The 22,716-nt window shown below is 39.4% G+C and overlaps 1 protein-coding gene and 1 pseudogene across 8 annotated transcripts in view; one reads left to right on the forward strand and one right to left on the reverse strand.

Moving 5' to 3' along the window:
- Window positions 1-22,716, forward strand: part of FAT3 (FAT atypical cadherin 3) — a 675,042-nt gene that overhangs the window by 136,922 nt on the left and 515,404 nt on the right. The window lies entirely within an intron of this gene.
- On the reverse strand, window positions 8,216-8,968 carry LOC129008233 (phosphoglycerate mutase 1-like; annotated as a pseudogene).

The raw sequence follows: 22,716 nt of genomic DNA on the forward strand, positions 1-22,716 counted from the left end.
TAAACAGGTTTCAAAATCCTTGCAACCCTGGACTTATTGACTAATGGTCCTGGTCATTGATTAACCTTCCTGTTTTCTTTATAGCCCCATTGTTTGTATGGCTCTCCAGTGATGAACTTAGCTTTGAGACTCAGGTAAATGTGGGTAGGTAGGTCATAGGAAAAGTTTGAGCTGAATCATTCACCATTGCTATACAGTTGACTACATCAAGCCATACCGAAGTTTTTTTTTTTTTTTTTTTTTTATCAGGAAGTTGCATTTTGGTTTACCTGATACAGTGAAAAGTTGGAACAATTTGGTATTAGTGGCCTAGATTGTCCCACAGGTAACTTGCTACAATGTTTCTACCTTGGGTGTTATTTAGAAAAGATATGTATTTGCATTTGCTCCATTATATTCTGAATTATATATATATTAAAAAAAACTTTTATTGGCCAGTCATGGTAGCCCATGCCTATAATTCTAGCACTTTGGGAGGCCAAGGCAGGTGGATCTCTTGAGCTCAGGAGTCCCAGACTAGCTTGGCCAATATGGTGGAATTCCATCTCTACAAAAAAAAAAATACAGAAAATTACCTGGGTGTGGTGGTGCACGCCTGTAGTCCCAGTGACTCAGGAAGCTGAGGCAGGAAGGAGGATCACTTGAACCCAGGAGGTCGAGGCTGCAGTGAGTGGTGACCGTACCACTGCACTCTAGCCTGAGTGACAGAGTGATACCCTGTCTTTAAAAAATAATAATTTAAAATAAAAATAAAAATTTTGTCATCAATGATACTAATGCCACTTACATTTTGACATTGCTTTGTGACTTCAAAACCTCTTTCCTATAAACATTAACTCCTTTGAGTTGAAGAGTACCTAAGTGAGTTTATAAGGTCACATAGGCTTTAGAGGATATAAGCTGCATCTTGAACCCACATCTCCTCAATGCTAATCCAGTGCCCTTTCCTTTCAGTTCTTACATGTTTCTGATGTTTTTTCATAGTTTTAAAATTATAGTAGCAATGTCTTTCCTCCTTTATTATTTCATTCTGTTCCCTTCTCTTAGAAAACACAACTGGGTTTTTTCTCTATATTACAGGAAAAAAGGTTGGGGCTTGTTGAGATTTTTTTTTAAGAAGATTAGAGTGTCCATATAGTCTTAACCATCTTTCTTTCTCTCCTCTCAGTACTTGTAGATTTTAGAATCTAAGCCCAAGGAGCTGATGAGGAGTGACCACCTGGATTTGTTTCCAAATGATGCTAGCGCTGAAGAGAAGTTTGGCAATTGTATGTCCAATAAGAGAAGGTGTCACCTTGGTGCCATTGAATTTTTACTACTGTTGAATGATCCATCAATTTTTTGCTTCCAAGTGCTAAAAAAAAATATGGTTTGAGTTGCTGGCAGAATGAAAAGCTGTTTAGCCCTGTAGCGATTACTGAGTCTCAGGTGTAGACTCTGTTGTCTTTATTTAACCTGTGGGCATAGAATGGCCTAGACTTGCTTGGATTTAAGTCTTTTAAAACCTTTAAGTCGGCTGACAAAGATTACCCAAGTGTTTGCATTGGTTAGCAGCTCTCAAACTTAGAGTACACATGAGTCACCTGCAGGGTTTGTTAACAAATGCAGATTCCCAGGCCAAATTCCCAATTATCGTCATTCAGTAGGTCTGGAGTGGGAGCCCAGGAATCTTCATTTAAGCTTTTCAAGTATTTCCTCCTCATGTGGTTTGCAAACACTACCCTAAATTTACTTGAGCTCCTCAGACAGTGGCTACCAGATTATATACATCTTTTCTGTAAAATATTTTTTCTTAGTTTTTAAAAGGCAGATACTTGAGCTCATGTCTTAGATAAATTTCTTTTCTAGTCAAATTTTACAATTCAAATAATCTTTTATTATTTATTAGTGGTGATATTTTTCTGAATGCCTTCCCAATGGATAAAAATCTATTTCTATGCTTCAGTAATTGTAGTGCTTAATGTTTTGTGGAAGTGTGTATGCTGGGATTAGTTGATACATTTAGTAGTTTTATGTTCTTGACTTTCTTAGAGCTCTGCGAATCAAACCATACCTTTGAAATTCTTTGCTATGCACAAGCATTTAATAAATGTTTAATAATGTTCACAGTAAATGGATTAAATGGGGGCCTCCCCAACTATAGTGGATTTGATCACAATTTAAATCACTAGTCTGAAAGATGCAATTTAATCGTTTTTTTTCCTTCACAAAGAATACATTCTTATTCTTTGACACAACAAGGATTCATATTTTTGACTACTCAGAGGTTTTACACCATTTTAGAAAGAGCACAGTGTGTATCTCAAAATGTAATTTTCTATAAATATTTTGGAAGGTACAAACTTGAGCAATGGTTTCACCCTTTCTATTTATCTGGTTAATTAAATAAATATTTAATTGAGATGAACAATTTCCAATTGGCACTTTAATCATGGATAATTGGGAAGATATTTTGCCATCCTTTATTACTAATTGGATTATTTCTTCCAGTTCTAAAGTACCTATTAGTGCCAGGCACTGTGCAAGGTACATTTTAGGTACTATTTCTAATTGTCACAGTAATGCAACAAGGTAGGGATCACTGAGGCTTGCCCAGACAGGGTCACACATCTGGTAGCTGTTTAGAGCTGAGATTTGAACTCTAGTGTAATGGACTCAAAATGTCATGCTATTGTCCCTCTTTTCTAGTCCAGCATGCCATCATAACCTTGTTACACATATGTATTTGTCAGATTTTTCTGGGTTATTGCTATATAACAAACAATTGTGAAACTTCACTGGCTTATGGAAATATTTTTTTCTTGCCCCAGACTCTGGGGAAACAGCTGAAACAGCACTGTGGCAGACTGGATTGACCCAGGATCTGATCCACATGTCTTTTCATTCCAGAACCCAGGCTGAAAGAGTACTCACTATCTGGGATATGATGTTCTCAAAGTGAGAGGCAGGAGCTCAAGAGGGCTGGTGCAAACTTGCAGTGCCTCTTAAAGTATCTATTCAAAACTGGCTCACTTTCCATTGGCCAAAGCAGGTTATGGGGCCAAGCTCAGCACTGTGGGGCAGAAAAGAATATTCCTTGTTATGTCCTAAATGTTTGTGCACCCCACCCCACCCCCCATAGCTCATGTTAGAACCTAATAACAAATGTATAGTGTTAAGAGGTGGGGCTTTTGGGAAGGGATTAAATCACGAAGATTCCACCCTCATGAATGGGATTAATGCCCTGATAAAACAGGCTCCAGCTAGCTCCCCTGCTCTTCTGCCATATGAGGACACCTAGCAGGCAGCATCTGTGAGGAGCAAGCCCTCTCCAAACACTGCTGGCACCTTGATGTTGGACTTCCCAGCTTCTAGAACTGTGAGCAATATATTTCTGTTGCTTACAAATTACCCAGTATAAGGTTGTAAGGTTTTTTTTTTATAGCAACTTAAACTGACTTTGACACTCCTCCAACAGGGGAGAGGGAGAGAGGAGTGAATAATTACTGAACAATAGAATAGCATGACATAGCACATGACAGCTCTCACAATTGTCTTCATAAGCTTACGTTAATCGAGCACTGCCTATGTGTAAGGCACTGCACCAGGCACTAGTGACATAAACAGGCACAGGTGTAAGAAATGGGTATCTGACAGGTCAGAATGCAGATGCAAGAGATGATGCTGGTAACAGTGGTAGCAGTGGTTAACATCTACTGAGCACCATCTGTTTGTGTGCCAAGTTCTGTGCACACTGCTTTAAACAGATGGTCTCATTCAGTCATCCCAGGAGGTATGGACAGTTATTTTCTTATTTTTCTATATCTGGTGTTATGAGGAAAGACTCACAGGCCCTGTGCCTATGCATTTACATTTACCTTTCTTTGCATCGAGGCTCTTGAAAGTATTTCTCCAGCATATCTGAGCACAGAATGCTCTTTATTCCAAATGTTTTGATAGACCTAGCAGAGGCTTAGGAGACCTAATGTACACTTTGAATTCAGATAGCCAAACCGAAAAGGTATTTGAGACACATTAATTACTGTCAAGCTAATTTCTATATATTGTAAACAGATTATTCCAATAATAAATAAGTATAACTTTATAATTGTGTTCAGAGTTGGGCTAACTCTCTCCCATTCACCTCTCTGATCCATTCTTACTCTTCTTTCTGCTCTGTGCCCAGAGGCTTTTTGGCCAGTTGGCTCTTTTGTTGTCTGACATCTCTTGGTTCCACCAATGGGAACCTAAGAAAGAAGGAGAGCCAGGTCAGGATATTCATCCCTTTGACTCTTTCTACACTGGTTACTGTGGACTGGATGCATCCCTCCATGGATGGATGGAACAGTTCCTTGCTGTTACTAGCCCTAGATTACAACACTACTGTTGTTTTGTTTTGTTTTACTTCTTTAAACTCTGCCCACTCCTTTGTAAATAGTCTATTTAAATGTTCCTCATTACCCAGTTCGAGTGTGCCATCTGTTTTCTGCCAGGACCTTGACTGATAAAATATTTTTCTTATATAAATATTTCTAAAACAGATTTTAAGTTTTAAAATATTTTGAATACTGATATTTTCTAGCAATCTCTACTACAGTTTCTGTAATACTGCTTTGATGTGTTGGTACATTTCAGTACCAACAGAAGAGAGATAATAATTATCCAATGCTTTTTTTACAAGGTAAGAAAGTGAAACCAGAGGACTGTATCTTCCCATCTAACTTATGCTCTTCACATCTTTTCTACCATAAAAGAACAACTTTTGTTTTGCTAAAGAACCTGTGTCCTCAGACAGAAAAAAGAAGGGTTTGGCCGGATGGTAGGGTACCAGGATCTTTCAAGGTCTCAAACACTGTGATGCTGTACTTTGATCTTCTAGAGGGAGAAGGATTTATTTCAGCTGGTGGCCAAGGAATGAATAAAGGCAAACAATTGAGTAGCTTTTATTTATTTAGTTCAATTGAAGAATTGTTCACTAGCTGCCAGTACTGAGTCTAATATTCTTTGTCCGAAGCCTCTAATCATCATAGTCAAGAGTGGGTGAGTGAAAACCAAGAAATGGAAGAGCTGTATTGTTTGAAAAAATGAGCTCTTTGTCATTGAAGAAACCATTAGCTTCAGCCCAGATATTTAAAAGGGTGATTAATTCCTATAGTAGCATATCTCTTGCATAATGTAATATAATATAAACTTCCTTTGTCTCATATTCAGAAGCATCAGAAATCATATTCTGTCTTATAGTTGGTTGTTAATCTTTCCAACTTCTTTTTCCCAAACTTGTCTGGCAACTCCTCTTTGACCAGTTGAGGAATAAGACAGATGTTATTTGGTGGCTTTGGTTTAATTCATGACAAATCCAGACTAAATGGCATCCCTGTCCTAGTTCTTTTTTTGAGATGATATTTTTACTCTTGCCCACCTAAATCAAAAGAGGCTTGTTGCATTTTGGCCCAGGCTTGCCCTTAAATTTTCCCCTTAAGACCCGAGCAAGCAAGGGAGAGGAATTAAGTTATGATCAAGTGACAGCAGAAACTTTTCTGGCTCTAGACTTTTTGACCATAATTATTTGAGAGAAAAAAATAATGTTTCCCTGAGGAGTCCTGAACACTCTACAACATTCTGATGAACTTCGTAGTTGTCATGTAACCTAGGTGGGAGAAAGGATTAGAAGCTTCTGGAAAATAATAAACGGCATGTTTTTATTACTCTTTTCAGCAGGTGTCTTCTTCTTGACCTTGTTTTAACTGTGGGCTGAGGGCAATTTAGGTTTTAACAGAGGACTGTTGGTTCAAATCTGTATTTATGTCTGCATTGTGTATCAGGCTTGAGCTGCTATTGTCTCTGTATAACTAGTAAATGATAAAAATAATGACAGCCATAAAGAGATAATCCAAATAGGCTGGCACACCTACAACCTGGAAACTTGTGTGGTCTTTTCTCTGTATGCAATCTTCCTTTTATATTTAATAATAGACATTTTCAATGGCTTACCAGCCCATCAGGTCAAGGTCCTCATTTCTCCAGTGCCAAGTGATGCTGTGTTATTTTTATTTCTTCAATTATCAAACAGTGAAATTTCAGAAGCCTAGTAAGCATAGATTACCAAAACTACCAGATGATTGCGTCATATATTTGTGGCTCTCCAGAAGGCAGTGGGATAAATTTATTGCCCTTCATGACTTCAGATAGCTTGCATCTCATTTCAGTCTTCTAAGAATGGTTTTCTGCTAGTGTTTTGTATGCACATTGAAAGATACTTTTATTTATCATTACAGTTGGAATAATTATAGAGTTTGATAAATATTTATGCTATGCCACTACATTCACAATGTTTCGTTGAAAAGAAAATGAAATGAAAATTAAAATGGGCTGTAGTCTCTATTTTTCACTTGCCAGTTTTTATGAAAGCATGTCTTATCGACAGACAGAATCTACAAAGAGTTGTGTGTAGGATTCAGTTCAATTTATATTAAATTCTGGGCATTGGTATACAAGTTATTGAATATAATAGGACTCTCGAAATTTTCCCATTGGATGTTGTAGGACTTAGTGGCTCCTCTGGGCCACTCTTTGTGATTAAATTCACAGATTTTCATTTGCGTAACATAGTTAATATTCTAGTTGGTTTTAAAAAGCAGTATGCTGGTGAGAATAATACTGAGTAAAATAACAGATTGAATATGAAATGTCTTGAACTGAAAGTGAATAAAAGTTGAAAGAATTAAAATAAAAGGCCAAGCACAGCAGCTCATGCCTGTAATCCTAGCTCTTTGGGAGGCCAAGGCAGGAGAATCGCTTGAGCCCAGGAGTTCATGACTAGCCTGGGCAACAAAGTAAGATCCCATCTCTACCAACAAAATATAAAAAAAAAAATTTAGCTGGGCATGGTGGCATGCACCTGTGGTCCCAGCTACATGGGAGGCTGAGGTGGGAGGATCACTTGTGCTTAGGAGGTTGAGGGTGTAGTGAGCCATGTTTGCACGATTGCACTCCAGCTTGAGTGACAGAGTGAGACCCTGTATGAAAAACAAACAAATAAAAAAATGAATTAAGATAAAAGTTTGAGGTACATACACATACCCTAAAAGATATGGCAAATGGTAAAAAAACAGACTTTGTAGTTACCTTCAAGATGTGTAAAACAGAGTTTAAATCATTTTTATGATTTTTTCTTCCACTTGCTTCCTTAAAAGCCTGCCTCTCTTCCTTTCCTCCTTCGTTTTTCCTTTTTCTTGACCTCTACTTCTTCCTTCTCTCATTTCCACATTTATCATGTGCCTATTCTCTGTTGTTATAGAGCTTTGCACTGAAGAGGATGTATAGATGCACATCATTCCTTTATTATACTGATCTGGAAAAAGGATTTAGTACAGTTATGCTCAAATGAACACTGGGCCTATGTGGCAGGGCCAAGCAACTAGAATATGATTCAGAAGTCAGTCAGTGAAAGACACACTTGGACAGGACCAAGAGGCATTTCACTGCCATGAAACAAGGTGGGGGAGAGATTCTAAAATACACAGCAGGAGGCACTCCTACCCCTCATAGGTCAAGGAACTTATCCCATATTGGTGTGAGGAATGGCTTATTTTCTGATGACTACATGTGGGGCTATTTGAACTGCCATGAGAAACTCCAGAAAGGTTATTGTTTTGGATTATTTATATACACTATACTTTTATAAAAGTAAATGTAACACATACACTAAAGTCAGGATTGATCTCAACCTGCTAGAGCCAGCTCTCTGGGGTGAGGAAGGAAAGAGTTGTTTGTCACATCACCATGCAGGTTGCATTCATCTTCCACTGGAGTGACTAGAGCCCCCAGGCAAAGGCCTGACTCTGAAAAGCACAGGACTGGCTCTAGGAGCAGATCGGCTCTCTTGCGTCTCCTCATTGGTCATGGCTTAGCATGGTTCCTCACCACTAGTCCTTAGTAAACAAAGCACTGGCAAAAACGCAGGTCACTACCTTTCAACTCTCTTGGACAAGGAGAGCTTTTCCTCAGCTTGGACTGAGAACCCGTGCCCTAGAAGCATTATTCTGACTAGGTTGTAAAGGGAGTGGCTACAGGAGACAAAATGGCTACAATGAAAATGGGAGCCACTGATCCCCATCTGCAGTTACAACTTAAGATGCCTACAGATGTGGTCAGTGTGACATGTCCAGGAGGGAGGTGCACAGGGATGTGACAGACAGGGAGGGTGCTCCTGGGGACAGTAGCTTGCCCGCCAGCCTCACTTCTTGGCCTTGCCCTCGGCAGCTGCAGCTTCCATGGCTTTACCCATCATCCCCCAAGAACTGCATGCGCGTGATGGGCTTCAAGTCCTTGTCCAATTCATAGACAATGGGAATAACCAGTTGACAGGTTCAGCTCCATGATAGCCTCTTCAGAGACCTTCCAGATGCTTGACAATGGTTGGAAGGCTGTTTCCATGGGCTGCAATCAGTACTCATTTCCCCTGCTTGATCTGGGGAGCTATTTCTTCATTCCAAAAGAGTAGAGCTCTGGTGGTAGTGTCCTTCAGATGCTCACAGGAAGGTAGCTGATCTTCAGTGAGGTCTGCATACCTGCCATCCTTACTGATGTTGCTGTAGAAAGGATGGTTGGGCTTCATTAGAGGTGGTGGGACATCACAGGTGCACCTCCAGATCTTTACCTGGGCCTCGCCATGCTTTGCAGAAGTTTCTGCTTTATTGACTCTGGTCAGACACCCATAGTGCCCTTATTGAGGTGTCAAGTCCTCATTACTGGCAGCCACATCTGATCAATAACATCTAGCACTGTCCAGACGGTCCAGATCACTCTCTTCTGCACTGAGGTGAAACAGATGTCAAATTCAGAGCCAGCGTCCCAGTGCCTGCCTGTAGCACTTTGCCTCCTCATGGCCTGCCGGGCTCAGGTTGGCATTGTACCACCCACTAAAGCAGTTCTCCAGGTTCCACGTGTTCTCTCTGTGGTGGATCAGCACCAGCTTGTAGGCAGCCATGGTGGCTGTCTGGGCATGTGGTGCCAACTGGTACAGATGATTAAATGAAGAACTGGTAGTAGAGGCTGGGCATGGTGGTGCACACCTGTAATCTCAGCACTTTGGGAGGCCAAAACAGGAAGATTGCTTGAGCCCAGGCATTCAAGATCAACCTGGGCAATATAGTGAGACCCTCTCTCTAAAAATAAATAAATAAATTTAAAAATAAATAAAATAAATAAATAAATAAGGTGGGCATGGTGGCACACTCACCCACAGTCCCAGCTAGTGGGGCAGGGGAGGACTAACATGGGAAGTTCACTTAAGCCTGGGAAATTGAGGCAGCAGTGAGCTGTGATCATGCCACTACAATCCAGCTTGGATGACAGAGTGAGACCTTGCCTCCAAAAAAAAAAAAAAAAAAAAACTGATAGTAGAGACAGAAAAGCATGTAATCTAATTGCACACCATGTGGTACAACATAAATGAGTGTCTTCTACTGATCATTCATCATGTTCCCTGTGACCTTAGGCCCATCCTTCGGCATTGTGGGATGAGTTTTACAAATTCCAATTGGAGACACAACAGTATGAAGGATAACTAGAGCACTGAAGTGAGTTGATAATGCTATCTAAGCAAGGGTTAATTGTCAAGGAATGCCTAATCCCAGAAATGAATCCCAGTTTTGTGGGGCTTGAAGCTCATACTATTTCGAATGCCTGCTTTGAGAGAAAGAATAAGTTATAAGAACAAAATTATGTTTGTTTAGAACAAGGAAAACAATCACAGCAACTTAAAAGTTTGAAAGTCAACAAATATGACAGATACCACAAAACTCAGAAGAATAACATAGTATTTTTTTAAATGCCTGACACACCCCTCTAATGCTTTTTTTCTTACATTTTTGGGTTGAAATTTTGCTTGATTGCCTTTCCCTAGGATAACAATTTTGTAATCATTGCCATAGAAAATAAGAAAGATTATTTAATTTTTCTCCAGTGTGGTTGACTGAAATTTGTGTTTTTTATTATTGAGAGTTTAGAACCATTTCTCCAAAGTCACAACTTGTTATTTTTAATGACATGTCAATTTTTAACATTATGTCAAATTTGGAAAAACCTCTATCAAGTTTATTTTTCGTATAAACTGTTACAGAGACTCTTGCTATTAATAATACTGCTGCAAGTCTGTGTTCCATAAAGAACAACAACAAAAAAACTAGTAATTTCTGTGTCTGTGAGTTTTGTCAACAAAAGAAAAAACTTGCAGTGCATTTTTAACTTGTATGCTGCATCATCCAGGAGAGAACTTTCATTTTGTCTCTGTACGCAAGAACCACATCTTCTAGTGACAAGTTTACATGTCTAATCATTTGGTAGTTTTCCACAGAGTAGCTTGTGGCTTTGTTCATTTTAGCCTAATTTCTCCTCCACAACTGCTGTAATTCTAGTGCCACCCACCTCAGGTTATATTCATATGGTGATACCAGTATTTGTCTTACTTCCATGATAAAATGCTTGGTGTCTCAGTGCAATGGATAGTGGGAGTGTTTTTGGAAGCCATTTCTACACTGGAATGGCTAACAACAGTATGTGTGTGTATATATATATATATACACACACATATACACACATATATACACACACACACACATACACACATATATATATACACACATATATATACACATATATATACACACACATATATATACTGTTGTTAGTCATTCCAGTGTGTGTGTATGTGTATATATATGTATGGAATTGAAGACGAATCATATAAATAATCCCACTAAATGAAAACTAAATGTATCCTCAACTTAATTCTCTTTTAGACAGATCTGTATACTGGCTGCAACCACTTCACCTAATGTGATGTAAAATGTAATCAAGGGGAAAGAGAATAGAAATTTTGAACTGATGCGGTTAAAATATATTTTGCAAAATTTATAGAAATGTAGGACAATGTGAATCATTGTTAGGATCCTCCTTGGGGCTTGGAAGTGTTGGCTTTAATAGCTTCATGTTAAATCTGCATCTGCCCAGCATTACTGGTAAATGAACATTTTTCTGAAAGAAGTCTTTAAATGTTATTGCAGGAAGTGTCTGAGCTGGGCCAGGCCACAAAGTCTAGTCCTGATTTTAAGGTTGATGCCAAAGAGACCTGGTTAGACCAGGTTTTAGGTTGTCGCTTCTCTTGTATATTACTTAACCAACAGACAAATGTTGCAAAGGACATAGACCAAGTTTGTATGTGAGTGGATCTGGCTCTTTGGTGTCTCTGTATAGCTTGAGGAGGTGCCCTGGAAATTCTGTAGCCAAAGCAGCCTTTGAAGAATAAGAAATCTGCAAGGTCTTGGGAGGTCAAGGCAGACAGATCATGAGGTCAAGGCGGGCAGATCATGAAGTCAAGAGATTGAGACCATCCTGGTCAACATGGTAAAACCTGTCTCTACTAAAAATACAAAAATTAGCTAGGTATGGTAGCACGCGCCTGTAGTCCCAGCTACTCGGGAGGCTGAGGCAGGAGAATCGCTTGAACCTGGGAGACAAAGGTTTCAGTGAGCCGAGATTGCGCCACTGCACTCCAGCCTGGTGACAGAGCAAAACTCTGTCTCAAAAAAAAAGAAAAACAAAAAAAACTGCAAGTTCAATAAGTGTGGAGCTTTGGTCCCACTGCTTTTTCGGAGCAGTTGGCTGTTGAAAGAATTGTATTATTTCTTGGGCTCACTCCTTCTCATAAAATATCTTTGGAAAATCATGAGTAACAATATACCAGCATCCAGGAAGCACACTAAAAGGGCTTTTGAGAGCTGCGCTAATAACTGTCCCAGAGTTCTTTCACTCAGATTCATTTTCCATATTCTAAAAGTGTAACTTGAAGGTTTTCCCTAAATTATAAGAAGTTTCAATTAATCATAATTTGCACATTATTGTTGTAATTTACTATAAATAATCTAACTTATAATCTATATATTAGTAGTGTATCTTAGAATCCATAATTTCCATCCATGTGGGCCGTTGGTTTGGTAGGATGTTTCTGATTTCATTGACTAAACCCTAAATAAAGCACCATGATTCTTAAAAAGAAACATTACTTTGAGGTCGGCTTTGAAAGAAAATTCTTTACTCAGGCTATGCAAGTATGAGCTCTGAGGTTGTGAATGGGGCTGTGAAGATGGAAAGTAAGGTTAGTCTTCTTCATGCGTGTTGGTCCTCTGTCCTCATACGTATCACACATCTCTCCCTGATACTGGGTAGAGTTAGGTATTTCTTTCTTACACCTTGAGGATACTTCTAATAGAATATTTGGTTAATAAAGGAATAATGATTAAACTGAATTAGCCTTGAAATAAAAACACAGTTATTAAATATTGGATAACCATTTTATACAATACTGCTTTAGATGCTAAAATATCACATGTACTCTTTCTTTCATCTGACCGCTAATTTATCCTAGACTGATATTTATCCTAGAAGGTAAACCATCAGAAATGGAGTGAGTTTGAGTTTGGTTTATGGTCACTAAATTCTTGTTTCACAACTGAGATACTGTAGGTGCTCAAGGGTGATTATGCTAACTCAAAATTCTATATTCTATAGGAATACAGCATGACTCAAACATAGGTAATAATACTTTAGCTCATTTAGAACTTCATAATTTGGTAAAATATGTTCAAGAACCAGGATGTAAGCAATAATGGCTATTGGGAGCTTTCTACAGAGTTTGCACTAATATACATTAACTCTGTGATTTTTATTCAGTCCCTACTTACTTTCACTTTGCACATAATTCTAATAAGATAGATTTCCTGATATGTAATCCTATAGCATTTTAGAAATTGCAAAGTGGAGATATTGCAATAGATGGTCATACTTACAGCAGTGGGAAATAACCCCGTAAATCAGGCAGCAGGAGAAAGAGATCACTAACTCTCATTGTGTGTTTTTCTGTGCCAGGTGTTAAATAAGTATTGACTTATTTTCTTTTCACAAGGATTCTATGGGGTATGTACTCTGATTATCCACATATTATGGATGAGAAACAAAAACTTGATTTTAAATTTCTTGTCCAAGATTTCACAGCTTGTGGTGGAGCTGAGATTTGAATGAGGTAGGTCAGAACCAGAGTCTGAAGGCTTAATCTTGGGACTTCAGACATTTTCAGGATAAACAGCCCTAAGTACCTCCTTAGGGGCTGTAAGCCCAGGCCAGGTGCAGTGGCTTACGCCTGTAATCCCAGCACTTTGGGAAGCGAGGCGGATGGATCAGTTGAGTCCAGGAGTTTGAGACCAATCTTGCCAACATGGTGAAACACCATCTCTACTAAAAAATACAGAAATTAGCCGAGTGTGGTGGCACACGCCTGTAATCCCAACTACTCAGGAGACTGAGGCAGGAAAATTGCTTGAACCCTGGAGGTGGAGATTGCAGTGAGCAGAGGTCGTGCCACTGTGCTCCAGCTTGGACAACAGAGCGGGACTCTGTATACCCCTCCCCGCCCCACAAATGGAGGCTTTAAGCCCAAAGAGTGCTCATCACTTCATTCATTCCCATGCAGCATAATAGCTAGGTGATGATTGAAATGAAGTTAGGATCATTGTCAAGGCCCAGGTTCCCTAGAAAACAGAACCTAAAGGAAAAGTTACAGTACATGCTAATGTTTTACTAATCACAGGGGAGCAAGAGTGAGGAAAAAGAAGTCATATGGGATGAAATGGAGACCACATATAAATTGGTGTGTTTTTAAGTTGGTCACAGCTTCACAACAATACTCAGCCTGTTTTCAGTCGCTCTGCCTGTCTCTAGAGAGGGCACTGAGAACCACTCTATTATGGACCATTTACCTGGAGTTGGAAGGAAGGGTAAGCAGTTTCTCTGCTGCCTCCTGCCCATTTCTGGCCTTTTATTGGTGAAATCTGCCATATAGGCCATTAAGTCACAAAACTTCTGGGAAGTACTAGTGGGAAGCTAGTACTTCTGTGGGTACTATCTGGTCAGTGTTCACATTACTATCTGTCTTTTATCAATGAGTACTGGACTGGGGGGCTTCCTTATTCTGTGGTAGGAACAGAGAGTTCTTATCAGGGAGTAGAGTGAACAGTCGATGTTTAGGTGTCTGTGGTACAGGTTGGCCTGAGCAGATCTTGGTGGTGCACAAACTGGACCTGGAAAGAGAATTGTAATGCACTTTGGAAAGATTTTTAAAATCAAAAATAGAAAACTAAAAAAACAAAACAAAGCCCATAAAATTATGATGACCATCTGACAGGCTGCTCAACTACTTGGAAAACTGAAGTGTGCAAAATGACACATTTCTCAAGGGTTCTGGTTTATCAAGGTTTTGTGATCCCTGTGTCTCTGGAACCTGGACTGCTTAGAACTACAAAGAGGAAAAGTAGCAGCACTTTGCATTCTTTGATTGACATGGGCAAACAATTTTTTTTTTTTTTTTCTGAGATGGAATCTCACTCTGTCACCCAGGCTGGAGTGCAGTGGCGCGATCTCGGCTCGCTGCAAGCTTTGCCTCCCGGGTTCATACCATTCTCCTGCCTCAGCCTCCCGAGTAGCTGGGACTACAGGTGCCTGCTACCATGCCCGGCTAATTTTTTGTATTTTTAGTAGAGATGGGATTTCACCGTGTTAGCCAGGATGGTCTGGATCTCCTGACCTTGTGATCCGCCTGCCTCAGCCTCCCAAAATGCTGGGATTACAGGCATGAGCCACCGCGCCCGGCCAGCAAACGATTTTTTAAAAAGCACCCATCCTTTCTTTCAAGTATCCAAAGTCAGAGTGCTATTTTATGGAATGTACGTGTATGAATTCATGAGCTGGAAATCGGGAGGGAAGTAGAGGGGCTGAAGTGAAGGAGTTTGAGAATTTAATCTGCTATTTTCCATCTTCCTTCCTAGTCACAATCATCTTTACTTCCTCTACCTTATCCTCCTCCTTAGCACCATCACCACCATCGTCTAGTACTTACTGAGAGCTTGCTATCTGCTAGATACTCTGTAAGGTGTTTCATGTACTTGAGCTCATTCATGCCTCACATTAAACTTATGAGGTAGGTACTCTTATTGCTCCAGATCTGTGGGCATGGGAACTGAAATTTAGAGAAGTGAAATAATTTGCCCAAGTCCACAGAACTACTAACAGAGCCAAGGCTATAACTCAGCCTCGTCTAAATCCATGGTTCTATCTCTTGTCCTGACCACATACTGCTCTTGGAGTAGGTATGTTTGGATCTTTTTGTGCACATTTTTGTGTCTACCTTGTGCATTCTGTTTTCTCATGTGCTTTTGTTGATAGGAGCTTAAAGGGAATATCTGTAATATTCATGTATTCATTATAATATGTATTATATATTATGCAATATGTAGTGTATAATGTTATAATGAACACGTGATGAACTCCTACAATATTCTAGGCACTGAGTTAAAAGAGTGATCCAAATAGGCAAAAATCTTTATCCTTGTAACATTCTGTGTTAGGCAGGGTTTCCAGAGAGACAGAACCAGTGGAGATAATGTAGGCACACACACACACACACACACACACACACACACACACTCACACTCACACAGAGGCATAGATAGATATGGATATAGATGTATGAGAGGGGATTTATTAGGGGAATTGGCTCATGTGATTATGGAGGCTAAGTTCTATGAGAGTCCATCTGTAAGCTGGAGAAGGAGAGATGCCGGTAGCATGGGTCAATTCAAGTTCAAAAGCCTCAAAACCAGGGGAGACTATGGTATAACTCTCAGTCTGTGGCCAAAGGACTCTCAGAGAGAGAGAGAGAATTTGCTTTCCCTCTGCCTTTTTGTTCTATCTGGGTCCCCCTCTAGGTGTATGGTGCCCACCCACATTGGATGAGGATGAATCTTCCTTACTTAGCCCACTGACTCAAATGTCAGTCTCTTCCGAAACACCCTCACTAACATACCCAGAAATAATGCTTTTTCACCTATCTGGGTATCTCTTAATCCAGTTAAGTTAGCACCTAAAATTAAGCATTGTATATTCTAGTGGGGATGTTGCACTTAAAACTGTCTAACATATCACACATTATGCATGTTTTTCTTGATTATTATCAAGTCCTAAGCAGAAAAATAATGCAATTGAAGGATCAAGAAATTGTACAGGTGGTGGTGAGTTCCAAAGAAGGCCTCACTAGGGAGAGACAACCTCTGGATAAAGTCCTGAAGGAATTTTAGATTTGTTACCTGGTATTTTAACTTGCAGGAAGGCAAGAAAGATGGAGAATAAGTTTGACTGATTGCCACAAACTCTGACAACTACTCTTTGTGATTTAAAAACCCACTATGAACTGTAGGAAGAATGTAATTTGAAATACACAATTATAAATGCAGATTTGTTAAGCATAGAAGTAGCCTGTTTAAAACTATTTAACAGTGAATCAAAAGTTGTAATGTAAATGGACCCCATCTGAAACTTCCCTTCACTCCATCATGCCTGTACCATAAAAGGAAAAACACTCACTCCACCCTTTACTGTTGTTAATTGTATGTATATATCCCATCTTCCTTCTGAAGTTCCATTTTTCTGAATACTGTCTTACAGCAGTTTTTTTTTTATTGTACAGTGTAGCATCCTTAAACATGACTTAAAGTTGAACTGAAGAGCTGCTATGTCAGGCGTGTTGTCTGAATTGCTGGACATGGAGCTATCTCCCTGGTTTAGAGGAATTCCATTCTAGTTGGGAGCGTAAAATATTCACGCAGAGAAAGTGGAAGTATGCTGACCTGTTTAATAAAACATGCGCACACACACACACACACACACACACACACATACACACACACCATACCTAAATTAGTAATTGTCAAATAATTAGAGTAATTTAATATATATCCTGTTAAACTTATTATATAATTGGATTTTTCTGAGACAGGGCACCCTGTCTCTGTCTCCCAAGATGCAGGCTGGAGTGCAGTTGTGGGGTCATAGCTTACAGCAGCCTCAAACTCCTGGGCTCAAGCGATCCTCCCACCTCAGTCTCCCAAGGAGCTGGGACTACAGATGCTTGCCACCACCCTCAACTAATTTATTTTTATTTTCATCTTTGTAGAGATAGGGTCTTGCCATGTTTCCCAGGCTGGTCGTGAACTCCTAGACTCAAGCTATCCTCCTGCCTTGGACTCTCAAGTAGCTGAGATTACAAGTGTCAGCCACCACACCCAGTCTAGAATTGGATTTTGTAAAAATTGTTTAAGGATTCTTTGGAGGCTTGAGCGCATGCCCATGGTTGACATTTGAGGAAGATGAGACTTATGGAGATGAAGTTATTTTCCCTTAGCCCCAGGGATAGTCAGTGGCACAACTGACCCTTGAACCCAGGACTTGTAAACATGGGTACTATTTTGTTCAAGGCTGTCTTGATAATTTAGCAGGTGCATTTGAGGTCTTAGGTTTTCATTGTTAGCTGTATTTATTACTGAGACGTGGAGTTACTGACATGGCTGTAAGTAAGCATCACCTTTTATTAGATGCTGATGCCAGAGTTGACTTTGTATGCACTTTATACTTATATTGTGAGATGTTTGGTGACCATCCTTTATGGTATTTTACAACTTAGTAGTTCACATTTTGTTGTTTACTGACCTAAAAAGATCATAGCTAACATCTGAAGCAAAGATGAAAGCACATTTTCTTTTATCACACATCTTCTGCTTTTACTCACAGAACTCTTTAAATTAAGTCATTAACATATGCAAACACTTCTTTTCCCAAAGTGTTTTTCTACTCTGCAATTATTATGTTGTTTTTGGTAAGATAAATAAGCCCTACATTAAAACGCCAGATATTAAAATGAGAAACAGTAGCATTGTATAAAATATTAGAAAGCTTTGAAAAACACAAATAAATAGAAAGCATCCCCTTGTGGCTTCAGGCAGTGCATGTTAAAGAGTTTGTCCCCCTGTACTCTGTCTTCCCGTGGGCTGAGTACTGGGATGTGGAAAGTCTCCCCTGGAATTGACTGGTAGACCACTTTGCTGGGGGTGGATGGGGAAAGAGAGGCTTCTGCATTTTTTCGTCCTGAGCAAACCAAAGCAGTTTCTCCAGCTGTGAGGTCAAGTTTCCAGTCTTTTAGTAAAATTAAATTGTTTGCTTTGTCTGATATCAGTTCTGGTTTCAGACAGAGGGAAATACAGTGGGAAAGCAGCCTGTGTGGGGAACGCAAGCAAATGTGCTGTGGGCTCTCAGACGAATAGTGAATCATTCTGGGGATCTCAAATGCTCACTTAACATGCAGAGCTTGGTAACCAGCTTCAGATAGATGATCTGTCACTTTCAAGAACATGTCTACTGGTTGTTGCAGGGGAATATTTCCTAGTCGGTTCATGGGATTCTTAATAAAGATGTTGGAACCAGCAGTCCTGCTGTGTTTTGGCTTCTAACCAGAAGCTGAATAAAGGTCAGAAGCGTTACTGCCCCTCTCAAATGGATCCCAGAATCTCTCACTTTGGATAGTGGTTGTGGTTTTATCTGCTTTGGTGTTCGTTGTTATTATTTTCTGTCTTCTTAGTGTTTCTGAGTTGCTCAGATTTGGCAAAATTTGAATAGACATATATATGAACCCCAAATAATTGTACTGAGAAATGCAGAAAATATTGAGCAAGAGGCTACTGAATTTCCATGAGTAAGCAAATATATTCTAAGAGCTCACAGGTGAAAATTGCTTTTTATTTAATGAGTCATTTTTATTGGAAGGTAATGATTATGTCCAGGCCATAAATACAGTGTAAATTCTCTTCAATGGACATTAAAAAGATGACTTTCATTGGAAGCAGCTTTTTAAAGGGCTTAAAGGATACTGAGGTATAAATTTTCAGACCTGTACAGTCTGTACGTGTAAGACTAGGAAGAAATGAGTGAAACCCAACCCAGGCTCATGCATGGGAAGACATGTTTATGACCATAAGCTGTAGTTTCACAAAACATCTTGAAGAAGGACATATAATGGACGTATAATGGCTAAGAGTTTTAAATGTATTGTTGCATGTGTTATTTTATACTTATAATAAAAATACCCAGTGAGTTATCAGCCCTATCACCATTTTTCAAATAAGGATACTGAGGTGTGGGATAATTTCTTAAAAATAGAGCTGTGCTTCACAAATACCCAGGAAATAAACACTTGTTCAGTCACTAAGTTCTGACTCCATGTTGTATGTTTTGTCTGTATTAAGATTCTGTTCAGCTGCCCAGATAAAAAGTGATAAAACTTTTCTAGCTGATATTCCTACTCCTGCTGTAAGATATCTCACTGTCTGTTTCCAACTAGCTCTGCAGGGTCAGCTAGTTTTATTAGAATTATTGAGCATGCCCAGGATGTGGTTATATAGGCTCAGCTTAAATTTACATCAGTTGGCAATACTTTCTCTTGGTTCAGGATCAGCTGTATATTCCTCTTATTCCTTATTTCTGCTTGATTGTAGGCTCCTTGAAGGCAGGATTTATTTCTGATGCACGATTGGGTCCCATATCTGGCTCAGTCAGAACCTGGAATATGATCACTGCTCAGTAGGTATTTTTGGAAGGAAAGGAAAAGAAAGAAGGGCTAGCTATGTAGATGTAACAGCAGCTCAGTGTCTATCTCTGATTCCTTTCCAAAGGTTGAATTAGATGAGGAAGGCATGTTCTCTGGACATCAGCTTTACCTTCGAGCACATGAGGGATCTGTTCCAGTATCTTTGTTCTTTTGTGGTTCAAAGCTTTTAATAATGTATGTTTTGATGAAAAAAATGGAGACACTGTGGCTCTATGAAGAACTACAAATACTGTAGTTTGTGTCATTTTTTTCAGCCATTTATAGTAGTGGCAAAAATTATAGTAGCTTACATTTTAAAAAATAGTTAACTTTTAAATAATTTTCACTGTGTCATTGACCCTAGGAAGGATTTTAGCTTACATTTATGGCTTCTTACTCGCTACTCCAATAGAGCCGACAACCACAGATCTGCCCATCACTTTCTTATAAAGTTTGTTATTTCAGATTGCCAGTGTGTTATGGTCACCTGGCTTGCTCTTCTCTTAAAATGTGTTTAATGCTCTCTTGGCCAGTGGTTTGGCTCATACTTCTTATATTTCTATTATCCAGGAGACTTTATCATCAAGATAGTTATAATCTTTCTTCTATTTTTCATTAAGGTCTTATAAGCCTATTATTGGTGACTGAAGCTCACCAAGACCTCCATACCCTTGCCTCTCTTCAGCAGATGCTCTCTCTTATACCCCAGTTGGAAATGTAGGTTCATTTCAGACAGCAGTTTTCACATAAGGCATTACATACTATTTCAACTATCTCAAGGGCCTTGATTTTCACCATCCTCTTAAAGATTTTTAAAAATATCTTCATTCTGAAGTCTCTGAATTTTTATTTTATATGCATTGACTTCTTCTGTTATTTCTTTGCAAAAATACTTTGGTGTTTGTCTTAGTCCATTTGGATTGCTCTAACAGAATACCATAAGCTGAGTAGCTTATAAATAATGGAAATGTATTTCTCACATTACTAGAGGCTCAAAAGTCTAAGATCAAGGAGCCGACAGATTCAGTGTCTAGTGAGGACCTGCTTTCTGTTTCATGGATGGTGCTTTCTGGTTATGTTTTTACATGGTGGAAGGGATGAAGGGTTTTTCTCAGGTTGCTTTTATAAGGGCACTAATCCCATTACTGAGGACTGCTGCCTTGTGATCTAATCACTTCCCAAAGGCCCTACTTCCTGATATCATCACCTTGGGGGTTACGAATTCAACGCAGGAAATTTGGGTGCACAAAACGTTCAGACAATAGCATTGTTTTTCCAATTTAGACCTTTGGCCTTGTTATCATACCCCCCGCCACTCCTCTCTCCATATGCTTTCCGTAAGAAACACTTTTCCAACCTCTTTAAAAATATTCTGTTTTCCTCCTTCAGCTTGGAAAACCAAGTTTTAAGCTTGTTCCACAAGTGATTTTGTGCTATATAATAAGTGAGTTATTTTACATATAGCACAAAGCACATTGCTCAGATTCTTCTATGTTTATTTCACTTTCCTCAATCCAAAATACATTCATAAATTTGAACCACAAAAGCATTAAAGTGTCAAGCATTTCTGTATTTGCCAAGCCATAGCTTTGTTTCTCTTCTGGAAGGTAGCAGAAGCTACTTTTGATGGAGTTATCCTTTTTGACTGGACCAGGAAAAAGGTCCCCATGATGATGAGCAAGAAAGCATCTTTTCTATCTATACCAGGCAGTTCTAAGGTAAGCTAGACTGAAGCAGATGATTCTGTCCTTGCCTCCACCAAAGTCACTGTTGGGATTGTAGATGAGAAAAAAATGTCTTAAACCTTGGACTGGGACAGTTCATTTTCTGACAGCAGGAGGGTCTTATGAACAAATGAGACCAAGATTTGTGGGTTATCTTGGATTTGGCATCCTCATCTCTTCACAGTCAGGAGCAGAGTCTTCAGAGATGTGATCAAAAACATCATAAATACTAGGGGAAAAAATCCATCTTTTTACATTTGGGTTTGAACTTTATGTTTGTCACTGTTTCAGAATTGCTGAAATTACTAGAACAGGGTCTTTGGAGTGGAAGAATTTTGGTTTCTTCATTCTATCCAAATAAGTACAGAAGAAGGTCAACAAGGAATCAGGCCATAGTTTGGAAGACTGATATCCCAGAGTGGCTGTGAGGTAGATGAGGTAAAAAAATCAACCTAAAGGGACTGGTTAGGTTCTGAGCTGGAAGAATGTTTGGAGGAAGTAACCGTGAGAGACAAGATGGATAGTTCTCTTGCTTGATGATGTCATTGAGTCAGAATGCCATCATGTAAACTGATTCGTGTGTGTGTGTGTGTGTGCGCGTGTGTGTGTGTGTGTTCAAGGAAGGATAATTGATGCTATGTTTTATAACAGGGATTTTGTGTGAGGAAGGTTAAATTTGAAAACAAATGTGAATGCACTCACCACATGGAATGAGTGTCTCTCACCTTAAAGATTCCCATTTGCAGTCGACATTTGACATTCCTTGTGCCTCTTGCTAATGCTTGGAGTGAACACTTTGGACCTGGTACATGAAATTCCACTTGCTCTGTGGCTCTCAGTGCTTTGTGGTCTTTAATCGGTTCTGTATGCCTGCCCTATCTTCCTCTTCCAGGACAACAAGACTTGGCTATCAGCTTGATCTGTCCATTGTAGTTTATACAGATGTTTCTTTTCTTTTTGTCTGAACGACCCCAAAGAAACCATGTTGACTGTGCTCCATCACGTGAGGCAGTGACCATGTGTCCTTCACAGTAACACTGTGAGGCATAATTATCCATACTTCAGAGATAATACACAGCCAACACAATTTAGCTTGCTTTATAGAGCTGAGGCAAATCAGTTCCTCTAACCATCAGGCCAGCTCTCTAGTGAGAGACTACCTCTTGGTGACACTTCAGTCTTTGGTTTAGCAGCTAGAATTCTTTTATAGTTTGGGAAAGATATGGGATCACATTTCTGTGAGTGGGTGCTGGAATATAGATTCCCATTTTTCATCCTCATACCCTCAGTTGACTTCTCTATGTGAGTGAGCTGCTGATAGCATAAAGTCCTTGGAGAAACCTTAGAATTCTGGTTTTGTTTTTGTTCTATTAAGGTCAAACTCACATAGTATAAAATTCCCCATTTTAAAGTGTACCCTTCAGTGGCATTTAGTACATTCACAGTGTTGTACAACTACTATTTAGTTCCAAAACATTTTCATCACCC

This window comes from Pongo pygmaeus, chromosome 9, assembly GCF_028885625.2.
Source record: "Pongo pygmaeus isolate AG05252 chromosome 9, NHGRI_mPonPyg2-v2.0_pri, whole genome shotgun sequence".
Lineage (NCBI taxonomy): Eukaryota > Metazoa > Chordata > Mammalia > Primates > Hominidae > Pongo > Pongo pygmaeus.